The 26,038-nt window shown below is 63.0% G+C and overlaps 1 protein-coding gene across 2 annotated transcripts in view; it reads right to left on the reverse strand.

Annotated features, from left to right (window-relative positions):
* Window positions 1-26,038, reverse strand: part of RBFOX3 (RNA binding fox-1 homolog 3) — a 188,704-nt gene that overhangs the window by 93,848 nt on the left and 68,818 nt on the right. For both annotated transcript variants that reach the window (XM_075044130.1, XM_075044131.1), the window contains one exon: window positions 8,340-8,456. The gene's annotated coding sequence lies outside the window, so the exon portion shown is untranslated. The remainder of the gene's footprint in view (window positions 1-8,339; window positions 8,457-26,038) is intronic.

Genomic DNA, 26,038 nt, shown 5'->3' on the forward strand with positions numbered 1-26,038 from the left:
AAAGCTGCTTCTCTATAAATATGCGGGGAGTAGGCACTGGGGAGAGAGAGGAGCTGTTCGAGCTAAAGGACAATGTTGGCACAAGTATAAACGGGTGTAAAAGGCTGCAAATAAAGGGAGGCAGGAGGGAAATCGGGAGGTTTCTGTGCACGAGGAGGGACAGGCGCTGGATCGGGTGAGGAAAGGGGCTGCGGCTGGGACCGCCTGGACAGCAGGGACCAGGCTCAGGGGTCTGGGCCTCTTCCTAAACCATGCCTTTAAACTCCTTTTAAATGGTATTCGGATGTTTCACCGTTTCCATGACTGGAGCTGACGAGCCACATGCCACAGCTGGGCAGCCCTTTCCCCTGCAGAGCAGTGACCGCCCGTTGCGGGGAGCAGGCAGAGAACGGCGGGTTCACCCACGGACACCCCCGGCCTCCACCGCACCGGAGCCCCTTCCCACCGCAGCCCTGGAAAACTGTGTGCCAGGCACCCCTGCTCCATGCGCTGTCCAGACTGCTTCCCTAACTCCATGCAGAAATCTAGGCTGCTAATCAGATGGAAAGTCTCCATCCCATAATAAACAGAGTGTACTATTTATAAACCTGAAAACGTCTTTATTATTATTATTTTCCCCCAGAAAAAAAATTAAAAAAACCCTTGCACAATACTGTTAAATACACCCCACCAAGGACTCGCAGGTCTGCGGCGCTGGTATCGCTTCCCCAGGCAGTGCCCAGTGGAACAGATGGCAGTGTGGGCGTTAGGTACCAGCCTCCTGGCAATCTGAACATCTGTTACCGTTAGAAAATGCTAATTGCCATCAATCAGGACAGCACCTACCCACATTTACATGCAAGCACAAAAAAATTACGTCTAAATTTCTCCGAGTACAACACTTGCTGCATGTTAAGTAACTGGAGCTGCTCAGATGCTGCAAGGCAGCCTGGCACCGGCGGCTGCGGGCGATGCACCACATCTGAGCACCCAGCAGCAGCCGGCCTTCCCCAGCAGCACCCGCAGCGCGAGGGGCAGGGGACCCGGCAGGGTCCATCCCCTTCTCCCACCCTGCCCCATCCCCAGGGCAAAGCCTTCCGACCGCAGCCACCCCCGTCTCCGCAGGCAGCTCTCCTGCCCGGGAGCATTGCCACCGGCACGGGGCACCCTGGGGAGGACGGTCCCCATCCCCTCTGCAGAACACCGCAGGGTACATGCATCCTTCTCTTCTGCACAGTGCTCCCACCTCACCCGGACACGCAGCAGGAGCGCTTTGCCCCCAGCTCGTTCCCTCCGGTGACTCTGGAGCAGCTTTGAGTCCTGCGCCCCGACCTGCTGCGCTCGCAGACCTGCGGGACCCCCGCACACCCTCCGCTGCTCCCCTCTGCCCTGCTGCGATTCCACATCCCAGCTCGGAGAGGCTGCCAGGCGGGAGCTGCCCGCTCCGCACAGCCCCTGGGCAGGGGCCAGCCGGGCCAGCAGCGTCTTGCTCCATGGGACACCACGACGGACCGCTTGAATCCAGCTGGGAATTGCCCGGCCCTGGCTGTTCCTGAGGTCCATCCTACAGGAAGGTGAGACGCTCTCCATCCCCAGAGAGCACAGGAACAGACAGGAATAGAAACAGCCCCACCATGGTTTATCAGATTACATCCTACAGGAATTGTAGGGAAAGGTTTGGAGAAGCCCACGCTGATACTGCCGCGGGCAGCCTCCTCCAGACAGCCCCCGTCAGCCCCGAGGGACGCACGGCCCGGCCCCCCCTCACCCAAAGCCCCACCAGCCCACGGGCTCTGCGACAGCCACTGGGCTGGGACGGCGCTTGGAGCATCGTCCCTTGGAAGCGAAGGGAGGCACCGAGCCACCGGCTGCTGAAGCAAGACGGCAATTCCCATTCTGAAGGAGCAGAGGCGCAAATCTTGGATGGCAAACTCGGACATAAAGTTGAAGCAGAGAAGCATGAAAACAAGAAACCTGGAGCACGGCGATCCCCAAGACACAGCTCCCTCCGCGGCGGTCCCAAGGGATGCTCTGACAGCCAGAGCCGGCATGCCGGCCGCGCTCCTCACCCCGAGGCGCTGCCGGGGCCCCCGCCGCCCTCGCAGCGGGGAGCTGCGCCTGAATGCAAATGATGCTCCGGGCTGGTGCCAAGATCTCCTTGTTCCTTCCTCAATTTAGGACACCTCTTGGTGCTGCAGCCTTCACATAGCTGGTAGGTAGCCGCAAGGGTGTCAAAGGAGCATGCTAAGGCTCACCCAGGAGCGACTCTTCTTCGATGGCAAAGGCGACCCTCAAAGCGCTGTTTTACCCACACTTAGCTCTTTTCTCTTAGGACTGCAGTCCTAGATTGTAGCTGTGAGACAAACTTCATATCGCAAAAGCCTTTCTGCCTGCTGCACTCTCAGCCGTCTTCGGCTTCTGGCTCGCAGAGGCAGCGCTCAGGCAGCAGACGCAGCCCTTGGGACACTGCCCCTGCCGATTTTGGGGGTCAGCAGGTCGGGGCACAGCCTGACCTCCCGGGCAGGGTGGGCAGCAGCTGAACAGCCCCAGCCCTGGGGGCAGGCGAGCTCTGCCCGCTGCCGCTCTGCCGTGTCTGGGGCTGCGCCCCGAGTGGCGATGCCAGACCCAGCCCCCCCCCCGCACCGGAGATGGTGGGGGACAGTGAACCCCACACCGCGCTCCTGGGGAGCAGAAAGCCCCGCTTCCCACGGGGGTATGTCCCACCCCACGCTCCACCCTAACCTGCTGGGTTGGGGGGCTCGCCTCGCCGCTGCAGACCCGACCCAGCGCTGGGGGTGCGCAGCACCGTCCGTCCCTGCCTTTCGGGCTCAACACCCCCACCAGCGCTCAGTGCCCTCGCCGAGCGGCTCAGCCCTCACGGGCATGACCCGGCCTCCCCCCCACCACGCACCCTCTTCCCGGGGGGCTCAGCGCCGGCGGCAGCACTATCCGGCAGCGGCGGGGGGGACTTCCCCCCATGCCTGGCCCCAGCCACGCTGACTGCCGGCACCGCTGCCTTGGCTCTTGGAGAAAGCTCAGGCTCTTCCCAAAGAAGAGCAGGAGGAGCGATCTCGCTGCCGAGGAGAAGGAGACGGGGGCACGGGATGGAGGAGCTGTCAGGGAGCGTCAGAAGAGCCTCACCAGACACGCCGCGCTCTTCCCACAGCCGAGGGGAGCGGGGGATCGCGGTGCAGATTTAATTTCCTTGCAGCCATTACGTCATGGTTTTCGGGCTTTGGCTCCATCCCCTGGTTCACCCCACATCCCTCCCCAGCCCTGGCTCCCTGACAAACTCCCACCGGCGCGAGCAGGTTGCAGCACCGCTGCTCGCTTCCTGCGGCTCCCACCATTACTCAGCAGCCGAGGGAATCGCTCAGAGCTACAAGGTCACTCAAAAACACCATCTGTCCAAGAACCGCTCCTCGCCCTGGAAAGAGCAGGAGAGAAATTATTCCAACACGCCGAAGGCCACCGTCCTCCCCTCCGCCGCCCCGGCTGCATGCCAGCATCTTGCGGCGCTCGCTCGGCCCCAGCTGCAGCAAGGGGGGGGACCGCAGCACCCCCCGCCCGGGGAGACCCCCATCCCTCGCACCAGCGAGGCAGCCCCTGGCTGGGGCTGGGTCAGCCTCCCACTCCGGGAGCAGAGAGCCTCCGCATCGTGAGGGCACGCAAAGCCTCCGGGAACAGACGGAAAAACCTCCTGAAGCATCAGTCGCAGGGCCAGGGGTTTGGTGCCGAGGAGCATGGGGAGGCCACGGCTATAAGTACGACCGCCCCAGGCAGGCAAACATGCCGAGGCTGCCAAGATAAAATACATTCACCCAAGCCAACGAGCTGGCCGTGGGTCGCTGCCCGGAGAGCAGGCGAGGAAGGAGGAGCACGCCCAGCAAGCGGCACGGGAACGGCACCCGGCCAGCCCCGCTCAGCCGCGCACCCCATCGCCTGTGCCGGCCGGAGGCCACCGCCGCCTCCCCGGCCCCTGGCTGGTGGCCCCCTCCGATGCAACGAGGTGGGGTGCAACAGTGGGTGCAATGGTGGGGGTGACACCTACCTTGCGTGGGGGGGGGGACCAGCCGCGGGAGCCCCACGACAGCCCCCAGGAACTGCCTGCTCCAGGCCCCCTCCCTCCAGCGCTGCCCAGAGACTATTTATGGGGAGCTGAAGTCACTTGCGCTCGGGCTCTGAAGCCCCATTCGTCTCTGCTTGTGCTACTTCTCCTGCGCTTCAAAGTGTCACAACACGGGCGCTATCTTTATCGAGGCGGTTGTCCCCCACACGCTGTGTCCCAGATGCACTTTCGTAGCTGCTCGCAGCCAGGCGCTTTCCCAGCCCCGTTTTCTCGCCAGAAAAGGCACGGCGCAGCGCGGGGCTGCCAGCGACGGCTGGGCGCCGAGCGGAGGGACTCTGACTCACACCCAGCCCAGCCAATAAATAAATATTTGACTTGAGTTCATTTGCAAACTTAATAACGGGGAGCAGGTCCAAGGCGCTCAAGCAGTGCTCGGAGGTGCGTCCCCCAGCTCGGGGCAGCGCGGCCGCCTCTGCCGCGGGGGCAGGAGCAGCGCCCGGCCGTTCCCCCCCGGCAGCAAGCATCCCAGAGGCTATATTTCCCACGTTCACCCCCCAAGCCCCCGTGGCTCTATCCCACCTCTGCGAGACCCGCAGCTGCTGCACTGACGGCAGAGGCGGGCACTGCCCCTGGGGCTGCACCGCAGCGGGGTCGCCCGCCGGCTGCCCGCACCGCAGTGGCCCTGGGACCCCGTGCCGGCCCCCAGCACCCGCGGGCTGGTCCTTGTGGTCCCACAGCAAGCCCCACTGTGCGTGAGATCCTTTCCATATGGGAGCAGCCAGCGGAGCTGCCAGCTTCCAGCTCCAGCGCTTGCCGCTACATCTGGAAACTCTTCTCACCCTTAATTGTTCTTAATGCTTTAACACGCGGAGTGACTAATAAGACACTAATTGGGCGGCGTTAGCAGTGAGAGACAGAGTGGGGAGCGCGGCTGGCAGTGCCCTCTGTGCCGAGCCGGCGCTCTCCCAGCCACTTAGCTGCCGGTGTGCTGCAAGTATCATAAATCACTACAAACCCAAGCACTTTTCCCTTCTCGGCCTTTCCCAGAGCGGTGGGAAACCCGCCTCCAGCAGCCGGGAGAGCAAAGAGCTGCAGATTTTAGCTCTGTCTCACGGCCACCTGCGCCCCGGGAGCAGCGGAAGAGGGGACACAAGGTCTTCCCTGGCAGGGACGTCTCCCACAAACCTTCCCCCCCCTCGTGCAGAAAGGCACCCGGTGGCCCCCCAAGCCCCCCATCGCTCCCCTCTGGCACCGAGCCCAGGGCTGCCGAGTCCTCACACCGCCGCTGCTGCCGGCATCACCTGCCTGCGGCTCGCGTGCCGGGCACCGCCGGGACGGGATCCCACTTGACATTGCTCATGTCGAGCCGATGCGAGAAGACAAGTGATGAACGGCCACGGGGAACGCACCCGCTCCTGGGTGATTTATGGCAGCGGCTGCTGCTGCTGGCGAGCTGGGGCAGAGGACGTCTGCGTTTGGGATGCTCCCGCGCCCCGGAGAGCCGTGGGGTGATGGTTCCCCACCGCTACGGCTGCCCAGTCCTGGGGGCCAACCCCCCGGGGAGCTCCCGCGGGGCTGCCAGCCCTGCCTGCGCGTCTGCCGGCAGCACTGCGCTCGCTGGAGCTGCTCGACAGCGGGAAATAGGCACAAATCTTGTTACACACTGGCTAAGCCTCCCTGGGCATGTTTTCTATAAATCTCCTGGAATTTATTATATGATAACTAGCCTGGAAAAGCTAAATTAAATCCACAGCCAAGAAACTGACTTTCAAGTGTGACCTAATTTACTTGCTTGGAGGGGAGGGAGGGAGCGGGGATCCCGGTGCCAGTCGTTCCCGGGATGACCTCCCTGTGCAGCCGCACACCCCCCGTCCTCCTCCTCGCCGTGACTTTGGGGACGGAGCTGCGCAGCCTTTCATGTCTGAGCGGATCTCGCACTCCCACTCGCTGGAACAAAAGTGCCTCGAGGGCTCCCCTGTCAGATGTTTCTCCATTGCTCATCTTCAAGCCTTCCTTTAAGGAGCGCTCTCCTCCCAGGGGGGCTCCGGTGGGTTTGGGGATGATGGGGAGAGTCGTCGCAGGGGCTCTGCATCGGCACGTTCCTCCGTGCTCCAGGCTGCTCCCTGCCATCCCAGCGAGCCTCATGCACGCCACCAGCACCCCCGACTGCTGTTCATGGCCGGCAACCCAAAGCCTTCATGCAAGGCCCCAGCGAGGGAGACGGCTCTCGGGGAGGGAGGTTTAAGGGCAAAGAAGAAAGCAGCAGGGAGAAAATCTGGCTGGGGAAGAGGCTCGGTGGCCTGAGCGCAAGCAAGCCCACCGCTGCCCCGGTGCCCAGAGGGGGTCCCGGCAGCGGATGAAGCGTGTTCCCCAGGGACGGTCACCTCCCTCCCCTCGCGGGGGCACAACGCACGTCACTGCTGGGGTAACAACCTGGCTCCAAGCCCCCACGAAAAGCAGCACAGCCCCAGCCCCAAGACCTGTACGTTCCCCAGCGCACCGCAAGGTCCCAGGAGAAAAACTCCCAGTGCTCCTGCTCCGGACAGGGCGCTCGGGATGGGCTGGCTCCGGCACACCGCGGTGCCGTGGGGCAGCCTTACTCAGCTCCTCTTCCCACGACCAGCTCGGGGCGCAGCCCCACGCTTCCACCTCCGGCAGAGGCCAGGCAGGACCGCGCGCCCCCCCCGGCCCTGCCGTCCCTGCCCTCCCGCCGGGCTCACGTCTCTGCGGGAGCGGGTTGCGCAGGGCAGAGCGCGGCGCGGGCAGCGCAGGCTGGGTCCGCGGCAAGGGCGACGTGGGCAGAGCGGGACCGCGGTGCTCCGGCAGACCCGGGGGTGGGCTCGGGGCTGGCACGCGGGCGCGTGCTGTTGTTCTGGAACGGAGTGCACTGGCAGAGCGGCATGTGGGAAGCTTGCATAATAGTGCCAGCCCACACTACGCCTGCTCCTTCCCAGCATGATCAGCCCCTCGCTTTCATGAGCAATAACATCCACCCAAAGTTTTCTAAAAGACAAAAAAAAGCTTCAAGGTGATACACAGAGCTCAGCTGCCTTTGCTGCCTTCAAACTGATTAATGCAGCTGGGGAAATCCATCTGCACAGCCTCTTCGCAGAGGCGAGGCTTCTCTAATCCCCAGCTCGGGACGACCTCTGCCCCAGCCGAGGGACAAGGATGCTCAAAATCTCGCTCCCTATTTGATGATTTCCAAGCATGCACTTGGGACCGGGGCAGAGCAGAGGAGCTGCCGTGCAGCGAGCAGCGCTGCGAGGCGGGGACGCGTGGCTCCCCAGCGCTGGGACCCCTGCGGCGGGCTGAGCCGGCCGGCGATGCACGGCTCTGCCGGCACCCGCTCCCACCCAGGCGCTCCCCTCTGCTCACGCCAGCCGGGAGAAGAGCGGTCCCGGCTCTGGGGGTCCCCCAAGAGCAGCAGCCGGCAGGGCAGCGTGCCGGGAGATGCGTGCAGTGGTAGACGGCGCCGCGTGGCCTGTCCCCAAGCAGCACCCAGTCCCCGGCCGTCGCATTGAAAGCGTGGCTGCAACAGCACTGCCGCAGCCCCTCCAACAGCCGCCTGCGCCCTCGGGTACTCGCAATGCTGGGAAGAAACAGGAACGATGGTTCGTCTGGAGGAGAAAGTCACACTGCCTTTGCTAAGTTTAAATTTTAACTACTTCTTAAGCTGGTGCAAGCTCCCAGTGCAGGCTGGTGTCAGCACGATGCAGGGTTTTAGTCCGTGTAACGTGAACTGACAGGGACGAGTTCAAACGAGAACAAACAGAAGCCACGCACGCAGCCGCGGTGGGTTTTTGTGGCACGGTCTGTGCCAAGAGCTGGGTCTCGGCAGGTCCAGCTGGGCTGCGATGCACAGGGCTGCGTGTGCATCGTGCTCGCACGCTCCCTTGCCCGTGCAGGGGGGCCACTGAGGTCCCGCACCCTCCGGGACCCCTGCGCTTCTGCAGCGAGCGGGAGGGAGATGGCCGGGACCGATCCCCGCAGAGCAGCAGGGAGCCCAGCCCATGGGGCAGGACCAGATCCTCCCCCCACCCCATCCCATGGGGACTGTGGCTTCTCCCCGCAACGCTCCCCTTCACCGGGTCATCTCACGAGAGCCTGGACCTTGGGCATTTGTGCCACCACGGGTGGGCACGGGATCTGTACCCAGTGCAAAGCACAGGAGGGGCTGAATCGCAGGCTGCTGTACAGGCACGGCCCGTGGGAAGCAGCAGCTTCATCCTCAACCAAGAACTGTCTCCATGCTCCCCCCTACCTGGGCTGCTCGGTGGGAGCGACGTACCTGGAGGCCAAGAGCAGGTACCTCGTGCTGCGGTCGCAGAAGAGAGCTCACGCTCGCGTTTGCCCCTCGGAGCCGTCAGGAAGAGCCGTCGAGGTCTCACGGCAGCAGCTTCTCAGCCTGAAAGAGAGAGGGAGAGGCTCCAGTCCCGTCCCTGTGTAGGCATCGCTGCTAATAACGGAGGAGGACGCCGCAGAGCTCGGCGCCTCTGAACGCCACAGCTTCCAGAGACTCGCACGCTACTTGTCCGACTCTTTTAACAGCACAATTATCTCACGGCTAGAGAGCAGCTTTGGAGCGTGGCTCGGCTGCCCGACACGCACAGAGGCAGCCCAGCGGGCAGGGCCCTGCCCACGGGCAAAGCCCCCCGGGGAGGGGGAAGCGTGTCCGGCCCTGGGGAACGGGGCTTGGCTGCAAGGGGTGCACAGCGGGTCCCCAGTGCGGGGGTCCCCAGTGGGACCACGTCCCGGTCTCTGCACTGGTGCAGGATGCTGAGGCTGGTCCTGCCTCCCCAGGGAGCACAAGCCCTGGCCTCAACGAACAGCACAGGATGGACACAAGGTAAGGCAAAGGCTTCTTCCTAAGAGAAAAAATAGCCCCCGACCCACCCATCCCCCCCCAAAGGCTCCTCAGAGGCAGTCCGCAGTCCCACGTCACTCTCAGCAGGTCTGGTTTGTTTTTCCCCGACCCAGGTTGAACGGGAGATAATTTAACAGCTTGTCCCCCATTGTAATGGGACTTTTTTCCCTGCTCCCCCCTGGGCAGCCCATCCATCACGGCGCCGAGCGGCGACGTCCACCCCGCGACCTCCGCCAGGCAGCCCCCCCGCCCGCCGTGAGTTATGACGCCTGCACCGCGCGGCGGGACGGGCTCGGCGCGCCGGCTCCGCGCTGGGAGCTGAGATTTATCCCCTCGGCGGAATAGGGGGCAGAGGCCGGGAGATAAGTCACAGCAAAGCTGCAGGAGCGTCTCTCAAGGTCCTCCAAGGTTGGCTCATTAAAAAGCAAGGAGAAGAGAAAAGAAAAAAAAAATGCCCGCAGTGGTGTGGCTCACGAATCACCCTCCTGCCTTCAAATCAGCCAAAACCAAGAGGAAAGTGGAAAGGGAGCCAGGAGCCCCCGGGCTGGCTCTGCAGCAATCCCCAGGAGAGGCTGCTAGCCCGGGCTGTGCAAAGCCACCAGCATCCCCTAAACATCCACCCCAGAAGCATCCCAATAAACGAAGCAGCACAGCACCCAGACGAGGATGCCACCTCCGAGTGGTGCAGCAGCATGGCAGCCCTGGGGAAGGAGCAGGAGAGCCAGCAAGCAGCTGACAGGCAGCCCATGGATGCTCTCGGATGCTGGCCAGGGGAGGACATGGAGGAAGGTGGGCAGAGGGATCCCGAACACGGCACGGAACTGCCCCTGTGGCTCCCCGGCCTCCTGGGGTAGGAGATGGCCAGGGCTGCCGGGTGGGCACGCTCCCACGGCTGTCTCCATCGATGAAGAAAGCAGGCAGGCGCGCGGCCCAAGTCTCAACACTCAGGACATGCCCTCGGCCCCACATCACCGTCCTTTCCCAGCCCTGTGGTGACACCCATCTCCTTCCTTCAGGCTCCAGCATCCCCAGCCACCGAGCAGGGACGGGCACGTCCGGGGCACGCGTCCCTCCGGCCCCAGGAGCAGCCTGGAGCACGCAGACGCGCTGGGACCGGTGCCAGCAGTCACCCGGCTCTGGGGTGCAGCCGTCGGGCTCTGACGCAAAACCCAGGCACGCCAAGCACGCTGCTGGGAGCAGGCACCATCCCCGTGACAGGAACCCATCACCACTTTTGGGAAGAGACGACAGAAAACCCCCAGAGAAACGGTGAACAGCACAGGAACTCCCCAGCCTCCCCAAACTTGCTGGAATTCCCCTTCTGCCTCATTAGTCCTGCTCATTAGGCTCTGCTCCCGATTAGCTCACAGAGCTAGAGCACAGCTCAGCACAACTTCATGCTCCCCACCCCCTCCATCCCAGTCCCCTTTAACATCGGTCTCTCACAGCCTGATCTCCTAACCCCCCCGGCGCAGGAGCCCCTTTGCTGTCCTCTCCTGTCCCACCGTTGCAGCCCCTCTTCTCTCTGCCTTGGGTTATGTGTGTTCTACCAGGAACTGCAGGGGAGCTGGGGGTTCAGCAGGGATTCGGTCGTCCTGGCTCCTGAGGGACTTTTTAATCATGCACACATCTCCCCTCCGCTCCCCCCGACACAGCCCCCACGCTGCTCCCCGGCTGCCCCCGGCACGCACCGCCGGCCAGCTGGAGAACGGAGCAGGCAGCCAGGACGGGCACCTCCATGCTCCCCAAGCCAGTTTCGGGCACCCCGCGTTCCCTGGGAAAAGCAGCCGGTGAGCCCGGCACCTCCGGGGGAACCAGCCCAACGCGGGTGCTTGAGGCACGAGCCGTATTCAAGCCTGCGAGGGAGCTGGGCGTGAGGGCTGGGAAGAACACAAGGATCATCTCCTCTGAGTTCCTGCACCACACAGGGCAAAGACCTTCACCCAGAAATCCCTGCAGGAAAAGACAGCTCCTGCCTGAGCCCAGCTTTGCTCTCAAATCACTTCCCCTGGGGCTTCAGCAACCGAGAGCCCTCCCCACCAAACTGCAGCCCAGCGCTGGGCAGCACTGGAGACAGCACCCCTGGGTTTCCTCCCCAGCACCTTATTTCCAACACAAACTCATTTAGCTACAGCTTCCACGCTCGCATCGCTGGGTTTACCCAAGACCAAAAAAACCCCCCATGCACATGCAGCGAGCGCAGGACACGATAAATGCAGGGAAAACCCAACAGCATCCCTAAAACAAGCTGAACACAGTAGTATTTTTTCAGCACCGTCTGTTTTCAAAAGCAAACCCATGTGTGTGCAGGGGGACGGGGCTGGCGTATTCCCTACCAGCAGCATGGGACCGGTGGGGACCCAGCAGCAACCTTTGCCCACCGGCAGCCAGCCCCGTTCCTGCAACATCCCCCCCCACGCAGGGAAAGCGGTCCAGCCCCAGGAGGGATGTGAAAGCAGATTGCCGATCCCCACGGGGCATCTCCCCCAGGAGCCACCGGGCTTTTACTAGACAATAAAACATTGTGATTAGATCTACAAGCCAACCCCTGGAAGGCTAAGAGGTTTTATCAAAGACAGCAGCACCCCAGGGAGGAGATGGAAAAATAAGGGCAGCTGCCCGCAGCATCCGCAATCCCAGGGCCAGCCCCGCAGCTGCTGCTGCTGCTGCTGCGGGGGGGTGCAGGACACGGGCTGCACCCGCTCATTTTTGGGCAGCTGAGCCCCTGCCGCTGCCCCCACGGCAGGGACGCTCCCCGGAGGATGCTTGGCCCCGACCCCAGCCCAGTGCAGTCTGTCGTGGCAGTGGGGTGACGGAGAAATCCCCCTCATCGGGGCAGCGCTGGAGGGGACAGCCGGGGGAGGTGTGAAGGCGAGTACCCGCAGTGATTTTTCCCTTGGTTGCAGAGGAGGGGGAGAGCGGGGACTCTTTCAGCAGAAAACGCACTGAAGCAGCACTCCAAGCCTGTGCAGCCCGAGATACAGCTCCTGCTCCAGCCCAGATCAGGAGCTATTTCCCACTTATCAGTGCCGAGCCTGATATCTGTGCAGCAGAACACAGCGCTTGGTAATAGGATTTTGATGCTGAACAGAAGATGTTTTTTCCCCGAGTCTCACTTACGTCACACCTGGAGGTATCCATGGCCATAGAGGTGACACAGAGGAAGGCTAAAGAGTTTCAACTCTTGCGCTGAGGGAGCAGCTTCTCCTTTAGCTGCAAAACAGCAGAATTAAAGCAATCTAATATTAGCTGCTCGCTTCATGCCCCCAGTCCAGCACAGCCCTGCAGAGAGGAGGGAGAAGAGCACATCCCCGCTGCAGCATCCCCATGGCACCACTGACCCCACCGGCCGCAGCCCCTTGCCGGCAGGACCCCGCTCCTGCCTCCAAACCCCAAACGGGAGCAGGCAGAGCCCTCCAGCCCCTGGGGCTGTGCTGGGGGCTGGAGCCAGCCTGGTCGCCCACCACCGGGCTGGGGGAACCAGCACCCCGCGGGCATCACCCGCTCCCAGCGCTCCCCCGGCCCCGGGCTCCGCCGTCAGCTGCACCCCGCACCGCGGGGACCACCCACGCGCAGCAGCAGCAGCAGCAGCCGCCAGGCTTGGGTGGCAAAGCCGCGCTCGCAGCTGCCTCGGGGAAAGGGGAGGAAGGCTTGTCACCTCCCTGCCACCCTCCTCCCCGTCTGAGCGAGAGGAAGGTCCCACGCACCCCCGCTGCCGGAGCTGGGAAAGTCTCTGCCTGCCACAGACATAACCAAAGGGATGGGAACCACCCCCGCCAGGCGCGGGTGACATCTCACCCGTGGGAACGCTGCCGGCGCGGCGTCGGGGCTGTCACCGCCTCCCACGGCGCAAACCGGGCGGACGAAGGGCACTTGCAGAAAAGCACCGGGCTGGCAGCTCTGAGCACCCGCAAGCGGCGGCGGGGAGAGAAAAGTCCGGCCAAGGCCAGGCCATCCATCAGCGCGCCGCCGCTGGGCTCCGGCAGGCTCAGCCGGCCAGGCTGAGAGCGCACGCGCTGAGGGGTGCTCGCGGGGTGCACGCGTACCGTGGGGTGCACCACAGCACTCGAGAAGCCCGAAACAGGCTGCGAGCGGGCGCAGGCTGAGCGAGCCGGAAGGAAAGTGCTCATTAGGAGCGAAGCGGGGAGGCAACTCCAGGCGCTTGGGGAGCAGGATGTGTCCCTGCTCGTAGCATTTGCATTTTCCTAGCCCAGCTCCAGAGAACAGAATGTTATCACAGCCTTAGTTAGCAAAGAGCCCCGCGTACTAAAGGTGCATTGCTATTAGATAAAAGAGCCAGGAAAGAAGGGAGAGACAGGCAACGAACGGAAGGGGAAACCATCTTGAACAAAAGGATGGAGAAAAGAGTCCCGGAAAGTGCCACGGGGGACAGAGGGGATCCATCAGTCAGCTCCGGCCCCCCCTGCCAGCCGGGAAGGCAGCCTGTGGGGCACGAACCCCTCCGGCTTCACAACTCTACAGTCCTCCTGCAATTTTGTTTTCCATTTTGCAGTTAGTAACATCCTCCTCTACCTTTTTATCCGTCCCCTGATGCTCCGAGGCAGCCCCGGTGGCTGCGAGCGGCCGGGATGCTTCACCACCCACCTCCAGCGGTAGGAGCGGGGGCCGAGGCAGGGCTGCGGGTACCTGCTCCCCCGGGACAGCCCTGGGAACCCCGGGGGCTGGGGCACAACTCCCACCGAGCCCGAGAACCATTTTGTAGATGCACGCTGCCCCTCTGGCACGGGCAGCGGTGACAGCCCCCAGCGTCAGGGGTCCCGCACCGCCAGAGCGAGCGGCCCCAGCACCGGCGGTGACGGCCAGCGGCTCACCCGCACCCAGGGAAGCGGGTGCCCATGGCAGCCCCTCTCCGGCTCACCCGAGAAGTGCCCCGATGCCGCGGGGAGGGAAACACAGCACCGTGCAGGCGAGGCAAAGCAGCGGTACGGCCGAGCCGCCGCGGACCCCGTCCCACACGGACCGCGCGCGGGCAGCGCGGGCAGCACGTGCTCGGGAGCCGGGGCAGCGCGAGCGCGGGCAGCACCTGCTGCAGGGGGGACAGGGATGCCAGGACGACGGTTGCAGTCTGTTTTTCTGCACAAGTGCATTAAGTATTCTGCACAGCACTTTTGCTGTAAATCACTTCCTATTCAGGCTCACTGCGGAGGGTCTCTGAAGGTCGATTTTCCATGGTTATGACAACAAAAACTAAAATTGGGTCAAACCTGAAAGGTATTATCTTCCTCCAAGCTGCTAAATGCACAATAGTAATGAGGTTGGTTAAGCAATTCACCCACAGACTGCATTATTTGCTCTGAAGATGTATTAACCAGTTAAATGAGCGTGATAAGGCAGCTCTGCTTATTTCTCCCACCAGCCGCACAGAAGATCTGAGGTTCTGGGTCTCCGTATCCCAGCTAATAACCGAGACCGCAGACACGCCGACAAAGGCGGCCGGCGCCGCGCTGCTCCGGGCCAGGCTCTGCCCAGCCTGACCCGTGGGAACACAAAGGGAACTTTAAAGGCATCCAGCAGCTGAGAGCCATTTGAAAAAATAATTATACTTCCTCCCTCCCCTTTCTCTTTCTTCTTCTTAAACGCTCTCCCCCATCCCACCTCCTGATGAAAGAGCATGAACCCGCTGGCTGCCCTGGCAGAGGCAGGTTTTAGCAGCAGCCCCGCTCCAGGACAGGGATTTATCCCTGGCAAATGCGCAGCTGACCTGGCTTCTCAGCAGGTACTCCTGCTGCTGCCGGGATGCGGGACCAGGGGGTCAAAACCCACAAAATCCACGTGCCCATCTCAGGGTGCTGCTCCTCGTGTGCATCGGAGGATGTCTCGCAGCTGGTACCCAATGGATGCTGGAAGCCACCCGTGCCCATGTCAGAGCTCTCCACACCCACTGCGGTGGGTAAGGGGCAGCTGGGCAGGGGCTGCCCAGGGCAACCACCTCAGGACCCTCCACCCCAACGGGGCAGTGGTGGCGGTTGTGGGACACAAAGAACATTTGTTTTTACAGGATTTCTGCTGTTTTTCCTAAAACAAACACCCATTAATGTAAATATAACTGATGTAAACAAGCACGACCCTAAAATCCATGTGCAGCTGTATGTAGCAGCGGAGAAGGAGGGAGGGAGGGAGGGGAAACACTTTAATTAATCCCTAAAACGAATGAGATGGAAAACCGCAAACTGCACAGAAAGCATCTGGTACTGCTGCAGAAAGAGACTCCCCAGGACGCAGGGTCATGCTCTGCCGCGTAACACTGCCGGTGCCACCAGGTCCCACCCCGGCCACCCCACGGCACCAGCCCACCGGTGGGAAAGCCGTGCCACATCCACACCACCAGCAGAGGAGTGCGGTGGTGCCGGTCCCACGTGCTGCAGCCCCGAAGCCCCGAGCTGGGCGCATCGCAGTCCTGCCTGCCCGGCCGCTGGCTCCCCAGCTCAGCTCTGCTCCAGCGGCAGGCTGATGGGATGACATCTCCGTTCTCCTGTCCATCTCCAGGCAGGCAGGAGGGGCCACCCAGCTCTCCTGGAGCTGGGTACCCTCAGCCCATGGCCTCGTGGTCCTGCCGGGGCAACTATCCAGTGCAATTTCAAGGAGTTTGTACAAAAAGGGGCACAGTGGAGCTCAGGCTCTCGTGGGCCGTGGGAGCCAAACCCTCCCACCCCCCCGCCAGGCTGGTTTTCACAGCATGGTGCCTGAACAGCCGCTAAGGGCAGCTCTCGGGGTAGTCAGCAGGTAGGAGGGCAGAGAACAAAAAACCGCTGGGTGCTGCAGGGTGACAGCCGTGCCCCTCGTGAGCTGCCCACGGGTCCCTGGATCCACTCCCAACACAAGGAGGGTTTTCGGGGTGCCGAGGAGGCATGCCCGCAGGAACTCCGCAGGCAGCCTGCCCCATCAGAGGATGACAGACCACGGGAGGTGGCAGGAGGCTTCCACCTCCCGCAAGAGGGACCCAGCCACCAGCCAGGGAGCACGCGGAGGAAGCACGGAGAAAGCCTCGGTGTGTCTCCCGGTGATCCAGCTGGTGCTTTGCCAGGAGGAAGTAGCTGCATGGAGAAACGCCAGCACTTTCTAGCACAGAGGGATGAAGGTATCCTGAAGTGGGATCCTCATCGACAGAAGCTCGGGGACCAACACTACGACCTCCACGAGCCACCTCCCGCGTGACTGAAATCAGATGCGAAATGGTACCTGAGGAACAAGGGGGAGAGAGACCACAGAGCAGATCCGAGGAGCTCCAAGAAGGGAGGAAAAGGGCTGTTCCGTGAGGCTGGTGGGGATCAATCAGAGAGGGATCAGCAGATCTGCACAGTGTAACGGGACAGCCATGGTCCACACGACAAGCTCTTCCAGGCCTTCCTCACATGCAGCTCATTGGGAGTGGCTGTTTGAAGCCAAATACAAAGAAAGTTGGATAAACATGGAAAGACAACTCCTGTGCTCCTGCCCTTTTAAGGTCTGCAACTCCAAACCGCACACGGGATCTCCTGCTGAGTGCAGAGCAGCGAGACGGAGCCCAACTTGGAGCATCACCTCCACCGCTCGGAGCAGGGGCTGCGCCAGGGCTCTGCAGCACAGGGCGAGTGGGGACACGTGGTTCCCACAGCCGTGCAAGGGGACCCAGTCCAGTGCACCGGTGCCAGGCCCCTGGGAGAAGGTAGAAGGTACCACAGGGCCAAAATGCCACCGCATAGAGGATCCAAGATGCAAGTGAGAGGAGACCTGTCTTGCCTCCGCTGGGCTCTGGACAGGCATCACCCCAAGAGAGCTGTGGGCAGTATCAGCTGGCTTCACTGCCCATGATACTGCCTCCCCAGTGGGGCATGGAAAAGGAAGAAGGAGAGACCACACTTGAGGCTGGTGAGAAACCAAAAGGGCAGCAAGGACCTGAGCCAGGCCCTCAGCAAACCCACCGCTTCGCCCTCTCCTGCAGAGACCCCCTGGCCCTTGGTCCTCATGCCAAGGGCTGGGACCACACCGCACTGCCATCCTGGTGGGGCGAGGCAGGAGGACCCGAGCTCTGCCAGCATTGCCCTCCACGGCATGAGCAGAGGCAGGTTAGCATGCAGCCTGGCATCACTCTCCGCCCTGAACGCGCTGAGCCCCTGTGAGTCACGCAAGGTCCCTGCGATCATTCCCAATTCCAGCAGCCTGCCCATCTGCGGAGCCATGCCTGCACCCCTGCCTGCACACACACACCGGGCTCTCAAGGTGACACTCAGCTACCCAGTGATGTGTTCATCAGGTCCATCCCACTCCCCCTCTCATTACTGGAGCTTAAACCCCTTCCCTTGCCGTCAGCCACTCACTGGCCATATCTTAGAGAAGCTGGAAACCCCATGGGGCCAGGCACCAGGGAACGGGGGAATCCCTCATTCTGGCTCGACGTGGACTCCTGACCCACAGGATGGCCACGCTCAGCCCCGGCACGCCGGCAGCTCCGACTGCACTTGTGCTCCATCCTGCGCCTGCGGCAGCCCAGGACAGGACTGCAGTCCAGCTGCTCTGGGCCAGCAAGATCCTGAGGGACCATCCTTGGTCCCAAACCTGGGGAGCAAATACATGACGTGGCTCCTCCCGCAGCAACGCTGATCACCAGTGCTGCTCCTCTACCAGCACTGCTCCTCTCCGGGTTCACCTGCCAGCTGCGGCCCCAACGCAGCACGAGTCAGCCGCACCGGCGGAACGCGGGCGCATCGCCGGCTCCAGTGCCCACCTCTGCCACGGCGGTGGAAGGCCAGCCCGCCCGGCACAGCGCTCCGCTCTGGGAAGCGCCAGCCCCTTTTTCCTTACCTTGGCACGGCGTTCATGCTGCCGAGGCTCCTTGGTGGCGAAGCCTCTGGGACGGGCGGGATGACGGCACACCCCAGTACCCGCCCAAGCGCCGGTGCCGGCGCCGCACAGAGCTCCGCACCTCACCAGCCTTCCCGGCCACCACGCGGGCGTGCAGCATCCAGCGCTGCCTTTGGAGCCGGCTGCCGCAGCGCACGCGTCCTCCCCCCTGCCCTTTCCAACACCGCCGGTGATGGGAGGGAGTTAGAAATGCCAGGAGAAGCATTCCTCATTTTGAGAAGCCGGATCATCTGAAGACTGGCAACAGCCCAGAGCCCGGCAAGACAAGCCCCAGATTTATGACCAGCATGGACGAAGAGACAGAAGAGCTTTAGCGAACCTGGTTAAGACCCCATGGGAAAGCGACAGTGAGTGATCTGAGTGACCTGGCAACTCCACCTCTCTGTGGGGAAAACAAAAGCGACACAAGAAAGGAGCCCAGCAGCCCCAGAGACCGAGGGGAGGGGGCTGCCAAGGGACGGGGTGCCCCGGGCCAACAGGACACGCACCAGGACAGCACGCCCTGCTCGGGGAGCGGGGACCAGGCAGATGCTGGGACAGCAAAGCATCGCTGCTGGAGCACCCCGCGCTGCCTGCGGCACTGATCCAGCCTCCCCCCTCCTCCTCCTCCTCCAGGGCTTCTTCCTCTCCTTCCCCTCTTTGTCATTCCTCTCAGCTCACGCCTCTTCTCTGCTCTCCTTCAGCTGCTCGCAGCAATAATCCAGGGCACTAACGCCCCGGCAGATTGCTCAGTGCCGCTCCCCGGCTGCTGCTGACCGGGGTTTTAATGACGCCCCCGGCCGCGGCAGGGGCTGATCCCCACCTCCGCCGGCTGCCAGCGAGGCTCTCCCCGCCATTCCTCCTCCGCAAAACACTTGCACCTAACGAGGCCCCGGGCTCACTGCAGGGATGAGCGAGGAGCATCCACCACCTCCAGGCTCAGCGGGGGCTCAGCCCGGGAGCCGCTCTCACCTCCCGCCCAGGCTCTCAGCCGCCCCGGGGACTCGCGTAATTCCCTCCAAAACCCCGGCACTGCGGGGCTCCCCGGCCCCCCGGGACAGGCGAGCACGGCCAAGGGCACCGATGCAGCAGAGCCGGAGGGGCCGCAGGCTTACAGCACGCCGCGTATTCCTCGGGGATGGGGAAGGGACAACTGCGGCTCAGTGTCGGTCAGACGGATGCTTCTCAAAGCGTCGCGGCGTGGGGCTCTGCAGAGGCAGGGACCAGGCAGGGGACCGAGGACGGGCAGCACCCTGGGCATCAGCTGCCCACACGCCGACATCTGCCAGCTCTCAGCACCCCGCCAAGGGCTAAAGCTACCAGCAAGAGCAGCACAGGGTTCCAGCGCGGGACGGAGAGCGAGGATCTCCTCCTGGCCTGGTATTGCTCAGGGGACCTCATGAACTTCAGGAAGGAAAACGCCAAGCCCTGTCCCCGGAGCAGAGCTGCCCGTGGCCGGCCAGGCAGGAGCGCGCTGCTGGGGACAGAGGGACGAGCCAGCAGCGTGCCCTGCCGGCTGGCCCTGCCATCGTCCCCTGTAAGGCCACATCTGGATCCCATCTCCAGCTTTGGCCCCCCAGTGCAGGGGGGACTGATGCACTAGAGTGAGTCTGGCAGAAGACCACGGTGATGGTCGGAGGCTGGAGTGCAGGACAGAGATGCAGAGGGTGCTCAGCCCGGAGAAGGGGAGGCTCAGGGGCACCGGAGGGGTTACAGGGAAGACGGAGCCAGGGCAAGCAGCGGGGAGGGCAGCGAACCTCCATTTGCAATATCCTATTTCCTCACCAAATCTTGCCATTCACATCAGCAAAGAAATCGTAAAGGCAAGCAGCAGTCCCGGAGCAGAAAACCCAGCAGCCGCTGTCCAGGGAACACAAAGCACAGGCAGTGCCAACTGCCAGCAAGCACAGGCAGCCAGTTCTCTGCCCGGCATCGCCGCGGCTCGGTGCCTGCCCTGGCTGCAGGGAGGAGAAGCAGATGAGCCCGGGGGCACAGGGGTTACCCCCGCAGCCTCCAGCCCGGCCTGACCCCTCGCTGCCAGGCACACCGCTCGCTGCCAGGCTGCAGGTCCCTGCATCCCGTCCTTTAATTAACATTCCACATGTAAAGTTGGGATTGTAATTACTGCAACTGATTAACAGGCCGAAGGTAGCCCGTCTCCGAGGGAGCAGATTAGCAGAGGCTCTCTCGAGCTCCTGCTCTCACCTCGGCACTGCCAGCGCATTTTAAGCAGGGGCCCGATGCCCCTGCAGTGGGTGATTAATGGGCGAGCTGGGTGAGGGGGACGTGCGGTGGCTCTGTCCCCGCTGCTCTTCCCACGCTCCCGCTGGGGCAGGATGGGACCGGGGGCCATGGGAGGGGAGGATGCTGGGCAGCGATTCCCGGAGCCTCCTCTCCCCGCTGCCAGCATGACCCTGTGCAGGCACCGCCACCAGGCAGGGGAAGTAGGACACGATTCCCAGGAAGCCAAGGACCCTGTGCACGGAGAGGACAGCACCAGCTCAGACCCACAGAGCAGAGAGGAGACCCCCCCAAAGAGCAGCTCCCCGGCGCAAGAGGCAACGGCACGTGGGCAGGAAGCGACGCTGCCAGATCCCTGCCTGTTCTCACGCGCGCTGGTCGTGGGGCCGTTTCCCTGGGGTCTCGCTCTAACCTGGCCGGGGCAGGATGCTCGAGGCTCGGCCAAACCAGGAGAGACCCCGCTGCTGGGGTTCATGGCGCAGGGAGCTCACACCTTCCCCAGGAAACGTTCCCCTTAACGAGCTATTCCAAAAAATTAAGCGGTCAGAGTAAACTCCCCTCACCCTGGCTACTTGTCACCCCGGGATGCAAGTCACCAGCCTGCTCCCACCCCGGGGTCTGCAGAGCCGAGGGGCCAGGGCGTCCCGTGGGAGCGTGCCCCTCGCCTCCCATCCCATCGGGGCTGCTTGCGGCAGAAAGCAGCGGGAAGGGAGCCCAGCCCTGCCCCACGGCAGCCCCCCAGCACCCAGCCCTGCCCCACGGCAGCCCCCCAGCACCCAGCCCTGCCCCATGGCAGCCCCGCACTGGGACAGCCCGACTCCTCACCTCCCTCCTGGTTCCTCCTCCAGCTCTGCCCACACCGGCAGCGTCACCCGGCTGCCGAGTCCTGCCCCAGGGGTGTCACAGCCGCCTCCAGTGCCAGGCAGAGCCGTGCCAGCGCTTGGGACGCGCAACCCTTCTCCTGTGGGGCCGAGCCCAGCCTGAGCCACGGGTCCCGCTGCTGCCCACCCCACCCCAAGCCAAGCAGCTCCTCAGTCGGGGCCCCTGCACATTTTGGATTTGAAAACGCACGAGAACATCCCACATCCCCAGCTCGCCCCTTCCCGGCTCACCCGCGGCTTCGGACCCAGTGCTGCTCGCCCGTGATCGACCTGGGGTGTGCAAAGGGGAGCCGTCAGCAGGAGTGTGCCCAACGCGACTCCAGTAATTACAAGCAGATAAGGCTATCAGCTGTAATTAACCACTATCCACAGGCAGACTGCTCGGCTGCAGACTTTCTTCCCTTCTTTTCCCCAAGACTGCAAAATAAATTATCCTGCAAAGTTAGCAGAGGCTGAGCTATGGAAACAATTAAACAAAAATTAAATCTAATTCATTTATACTCTGAGCACAAAGTGGATAATGTGGGGGTTTTCTTCTCTCTCCTCTCTTTGCCTTGGTGTTACGGAGGACTATTATGGGAAATTAATCACGGGGAAAAGCAATGAACGTGATCTATCGCTCTTTAAAAGTGCACTGTAGTGATTATATAAAAATCTATTAGAAAGGCCAGGAAATAGAAGAGTGACAGCATTTAAAAGGAAAAAGGAGACAGAGCTGGTGGCAAAGGGATCGATTTCTTAACAGACGGATCCATGACAGAGGGAGCGGGAGGAGGTCAGGCCCAGCTGCCGCAGACCCCGGGGTTGGCTGTGCAGACCGTGCCCAGCCCCTGCGCCGGGACGGCTTCAGGGGACGCAGCTGGACACCGGGGCTGCGCGTGGCCAAGCAGCGCTGTGCTCCGCACCCCCGAAAACGGAGCCTAATGCCACACAGCGGAGCTGGGGCTACCGCCGCAGGAAGGGCTGGCCTCGCGGGGTCAGGGCTCCCACCAAGCACGGTCCCACGGTGCCTGCTGCCGGCACGGCACGCTGCGGCGGCGCGCACCTCCACGGCTCCGAGGTTTGCCACGCTGGCAGGTGCTGCACAGGCTCTTTGCCTCAGCACATCCTCCCGTCTCCTGGGGGCTCCGGCGCTTGCCAGGGGCTGCGGGGGACAGAGCACAAAGCCCGAGCGATGGCCAGAGCAATATGAAGGAGCCAGCTCTGGGGTGCGAGGATGCCGGTGGGAGGGAACGGCACGGCACCGCCAAGCACGGCTGTCCGGCCGTCGGCCACTGGCAGACGACGCTGAGGGGAGCGCGGTGCCAGCAACACCGGCAGCGGCATCAGCAGCGGATAACTGCCCTGGCTGGCACGGCCCCAACGCCCACCCCAGCCACAGGGGTCGCAGCCGGGGGCAGCACCGGCAGCTCACAGACCCCAGCAGTCTGGAACAGGGCTGGAGCCATTGGGCTGGTTCCAGCTGCTCCTTCGTGGGTACGGCCCTGGGTTTCACCGCCCAAACAAGCAGCGCTTCGGCCCCTCCTGCCTGCGCATGGACAGCTGCCCCCGTGCAGCTGCAGCATCCCATCACATCCTCTCGTAGCTCGGGGGGATCCTGGCACTGCTCCCCATCCGAGGGGTCCCCAGGAGAGCGACCCCCATCATTAACGATGATTGCGAGAGCAGACCCTCACTGCACCGGCAGTAAACAAGGCCGGACCCTGCCCCGCCACCCCCAGGCGCTGCCGGCCCCCCAGCGCACGCTCGGCTGTTTAACGGCTGTGATAAAACCTTCACCGAGGCAGATTCCACCATAAATCCTGACCCGCAGCAGGGCCGGCCCCGGGCCAGCCTGACGCTTTAACGATGCCATCAATCCCCGAGGAGCCCGAGGTGGAGCGGGGGGACGCGGGGGCTCCAGCCCTGGCACGTGGCCAGGCAGGGGCCGACCCCCCCCCCGCCCCCAGACCCCATGGTGAGGGGGTCAGGGCTGGCCCCAAGCCCTGCAGGTAACCGTCCTGGGGCCGGATCCGCAGCCATCCTGGGAGAGGATGGGCTGAGGGTGCAGAGAAGCGGTTATCGGCCGCTCATCTCCGGGTGCGTGACAGGCAATCCCCTTGCCAAGGGGCAATCCTGCGCCGACAGGCAATCCCGCGCCGACGGGCTCACCCCCAGCCGCCGCAGCCTCCCGGGGCCATCGCCCCAGAACCAACACTTACAAACGCTCCACCAGTTCTACATTACAGCAGGCAAATGCCTTTATGCGAATTTAATGGAAGTTTCTCCTTCCCACCAGGCAAATGGAAGCCAAACACACCACTCTCCCTTCAATGCATCTTTTCAATGATTCGGGAAAAAAAAAGTGGAAAAAAAACCTGCTTTGATCTCAGCAGCCCATTTGTTTAGCCCATGCCGGGATTTAATTGAGAAGGGATGTCCTTGAATAAATGCGGAGATGTCCTCGCTCCCCGGGAAGTCTGCTGCGGGTTGTGCAATCCACTGTATGAGGTTTTCTGCTCATGCAGGGATGTTCTGGGACAACACAGCCCCAGGGCCGCCGCAGCACATTGCCCATCCAGCCCCTGTACCGCTCATCACCGTGCACGCCGGCGGCGAGCAGGCTGCCGCACCGTGGGGCCAGGAGAGGGACGCACCAAGCCCTGAGGCACGGGCGCTCCCAGGGCCCGGGGACACCGCTCTGCTCCCAAACTCAATATGGGAAGGAGGTGGGGAGCTGGCTCCCCCACAGCCACCGGCGTGGAGGCCGGAGGAGCCACGTGCCCACAAATCCGGTGGGACGAGGACCGGGGCTTGCTTGGCGCTGGCAGAGGGGCTGCAGGTGGGACGCGCCACCCCGGAGAAGCCAAGTTACGGCACGACAGAAGGCGAGGGGCAGCCTGCCCCCGAGAGCTGGCACTCACGCCCGGGGTGCCGGCACCGTCCCCTGGCAAACGCCTTCCACGCTGCCAGGCTTGGCAAGAGAGGAGGAGCCGCAGCAGAAAGCCCGCCAGCTCCGGCAGGGAAGTCGGCATCGCCGGCCGCAGCGGGCAGTTTCCTGCTCATTTCCTCCCAGCCTGCCCGCGGGCTGCCGGCCCCTGCCAGCGCTGAGCACCCCAGTCTCCCCATCCCTCTTCTGCCAGGTGCCTCCTGGCAAGGGGCAAACGCATCCCTCCCGCCCAGCCCAGATTTTAGCAACCACAAAGCCTCGAGCCGAGGGAGGGAGCACCCTGCACCTGCACACCTCCAGGGAGAACCGGAGAGGGCAACAAAGGCAGGGAGGGGGTCCCGCGGCGGTAGCAGATTCGGGTCTTCTCTTCTCCTGCCCCTCCACCCCTGCCCAGCGCAGCCGGTGTCAGGCGCTGATCAGCCAACATCCTCCTCCTCGGCGCAGCCGCGTGGGTGTCTTTCCACTGCGCGGCTCCTGCCGCAAGGCTCCCTAGCTGGGGAAGCGCCGCGCTATTTTAATCCGGCACTCTCCCATCCATCCCAGCGAGCCTGGCTCCGAGCGCAGCCCCAGAAGAGCTCTGCCCCCCACAAGCCCCCGCACCCCACAGCCGGCCAGGATGGAGAAACACCCCGAAGCTGTGCTCGGAGGAGCCAAGCCAGATGCAGGAGGGGGCTGGAGGGCACCAAATCCAGCGCCGGGGCTGGCTGCAGCCCACCCGCTGCCACCTCGGCCCCCGCGCCGCCGCCACGAGAGGAGCTGCAAGTGCAAAGCTCCAGCCGCCGGCTCGGATGTGTCCCCTTCTCCTGGGGGCTGGCTGCACGCTGCATAGAACAGGGAGCAGGACTGGGGGTTGTCCTCGGTCCTGCCGGACAGGAGAAGGGATTTTACCCTGGAAGGGAATTAATGGTGATAAAGATGAGCACAGGGAGCTATGGGAGAGCATACAGGGAATTCCCAGCTCTTTAAAGCGTTGGCATCTTTCAGCCCATGGTAACAGCAGCTCCTTTTCTCCTCATCTGTTAAAAGTCCTTGTCCTCGTCCTCCCCAGGAGACCCATGCTCAGCTCTGCAGCCATCCCACAGCCATCCCACCGGCCCATCACCGCTGTGGCCAAGACCCACCACGGGCACGTGCCGGTGCAGAGCCGTGGGATGCCGCGTCTGGGGGATGCTGGGTCCCCGTGCGGCGCCCGGGCTGCAGCTGCGCCTGGAGAGCGCGGGGGGCTGCGGGCGGAAGGGGAGCAGGAGAGCTCTCAGCCCCTGGACTCCGCTGGCTGAGCTGCGGCTAAAGGCGAGCTGATTAAACCAATTAGGATTTTAAATAGTAACATCAGAGTGGCTCATCAGCACTGAAGAGGCAGTCAAATGACGAGTCTGAGGATCCTATTTAGGGATCTCAGTTGGCTGAGGATCCTAAGCAAGGCCCCAAGGCTCCCTTGCAACGACAGTGGTCTGGCTGCCCGGCGCAGGGGCATCCCCGGGGCCCTACGGACCCCACAGCCTCCCCAGCGCCCGCCCGGGCACACGGAGCAGCCTGGCCGGCGGGAGCCGACGGGGACAGCCCCGTGCACGCAGCCAGCTCCGTCCCCTGCCCTGCGTCCAGGGAAGGGACCGTGCGACAAGGGCACCCTGCGGTACCGGCGCCCTGGGCACCCAGCGCTTCCCGCAGCGGCTGCGCCAGGCTGCGTGGCATGCCAAGGAGCACCCGGCTGCCCACTCCTCCCTTTCCTTAAGCTTGTTGTTTATTCTCTCTAATAAAGGCTCTGGGAAGGGAACGTGGAAGGAATGCAGCAGTGCTTCTCAGGAGGCAGCTCTGCACACCAGCAACCAAAAAAGTACCTTTTGCAACAGATAAAGCACAACACACACATTTTGTCTGCTTGGACTCAAAGTCTGATCTGCCAGAGATTTAAGGCAGTCTGGTGGGAAATCCGTCTATTTTGGTGTATACGAATCTCCAATCACAAAGGAATCTGGACACAAATACAGATGCAGAAACAGCATAAACAGCCATGAAATGCTCCGTACCCTTCCCTCTGCTCTCCGATTTCCTACACTTGCATTCGTTCCTCACTGTTGCTGGCTGACTCCGGGGTGCAGACGGGTGCAACACCCAGCCCGAGCGCCTGTCGGGCCCAGCGCCTGGGGACGCAGCTCCCAGGGACAACCGGAGCGGTGGGGACACCTGCAAGGAGCTTCCCAGTCCCATCCCGATGGGCCCTGCAGCCCGGG

This window comes from Buteo buteo, chromosome 13, assembly GCF_964188355.1.
Source record: "Buteo buteo chromosome 13, bButBut1.hap1.1, whole genome shotgun sequence".
In the NCBI taxonomy this organism is placed as follows: Eukaryota; Metazoa; Chordata; class Aves; order Accipitriformes; family Accipitridae; genus Buteo; species Buteo buteo.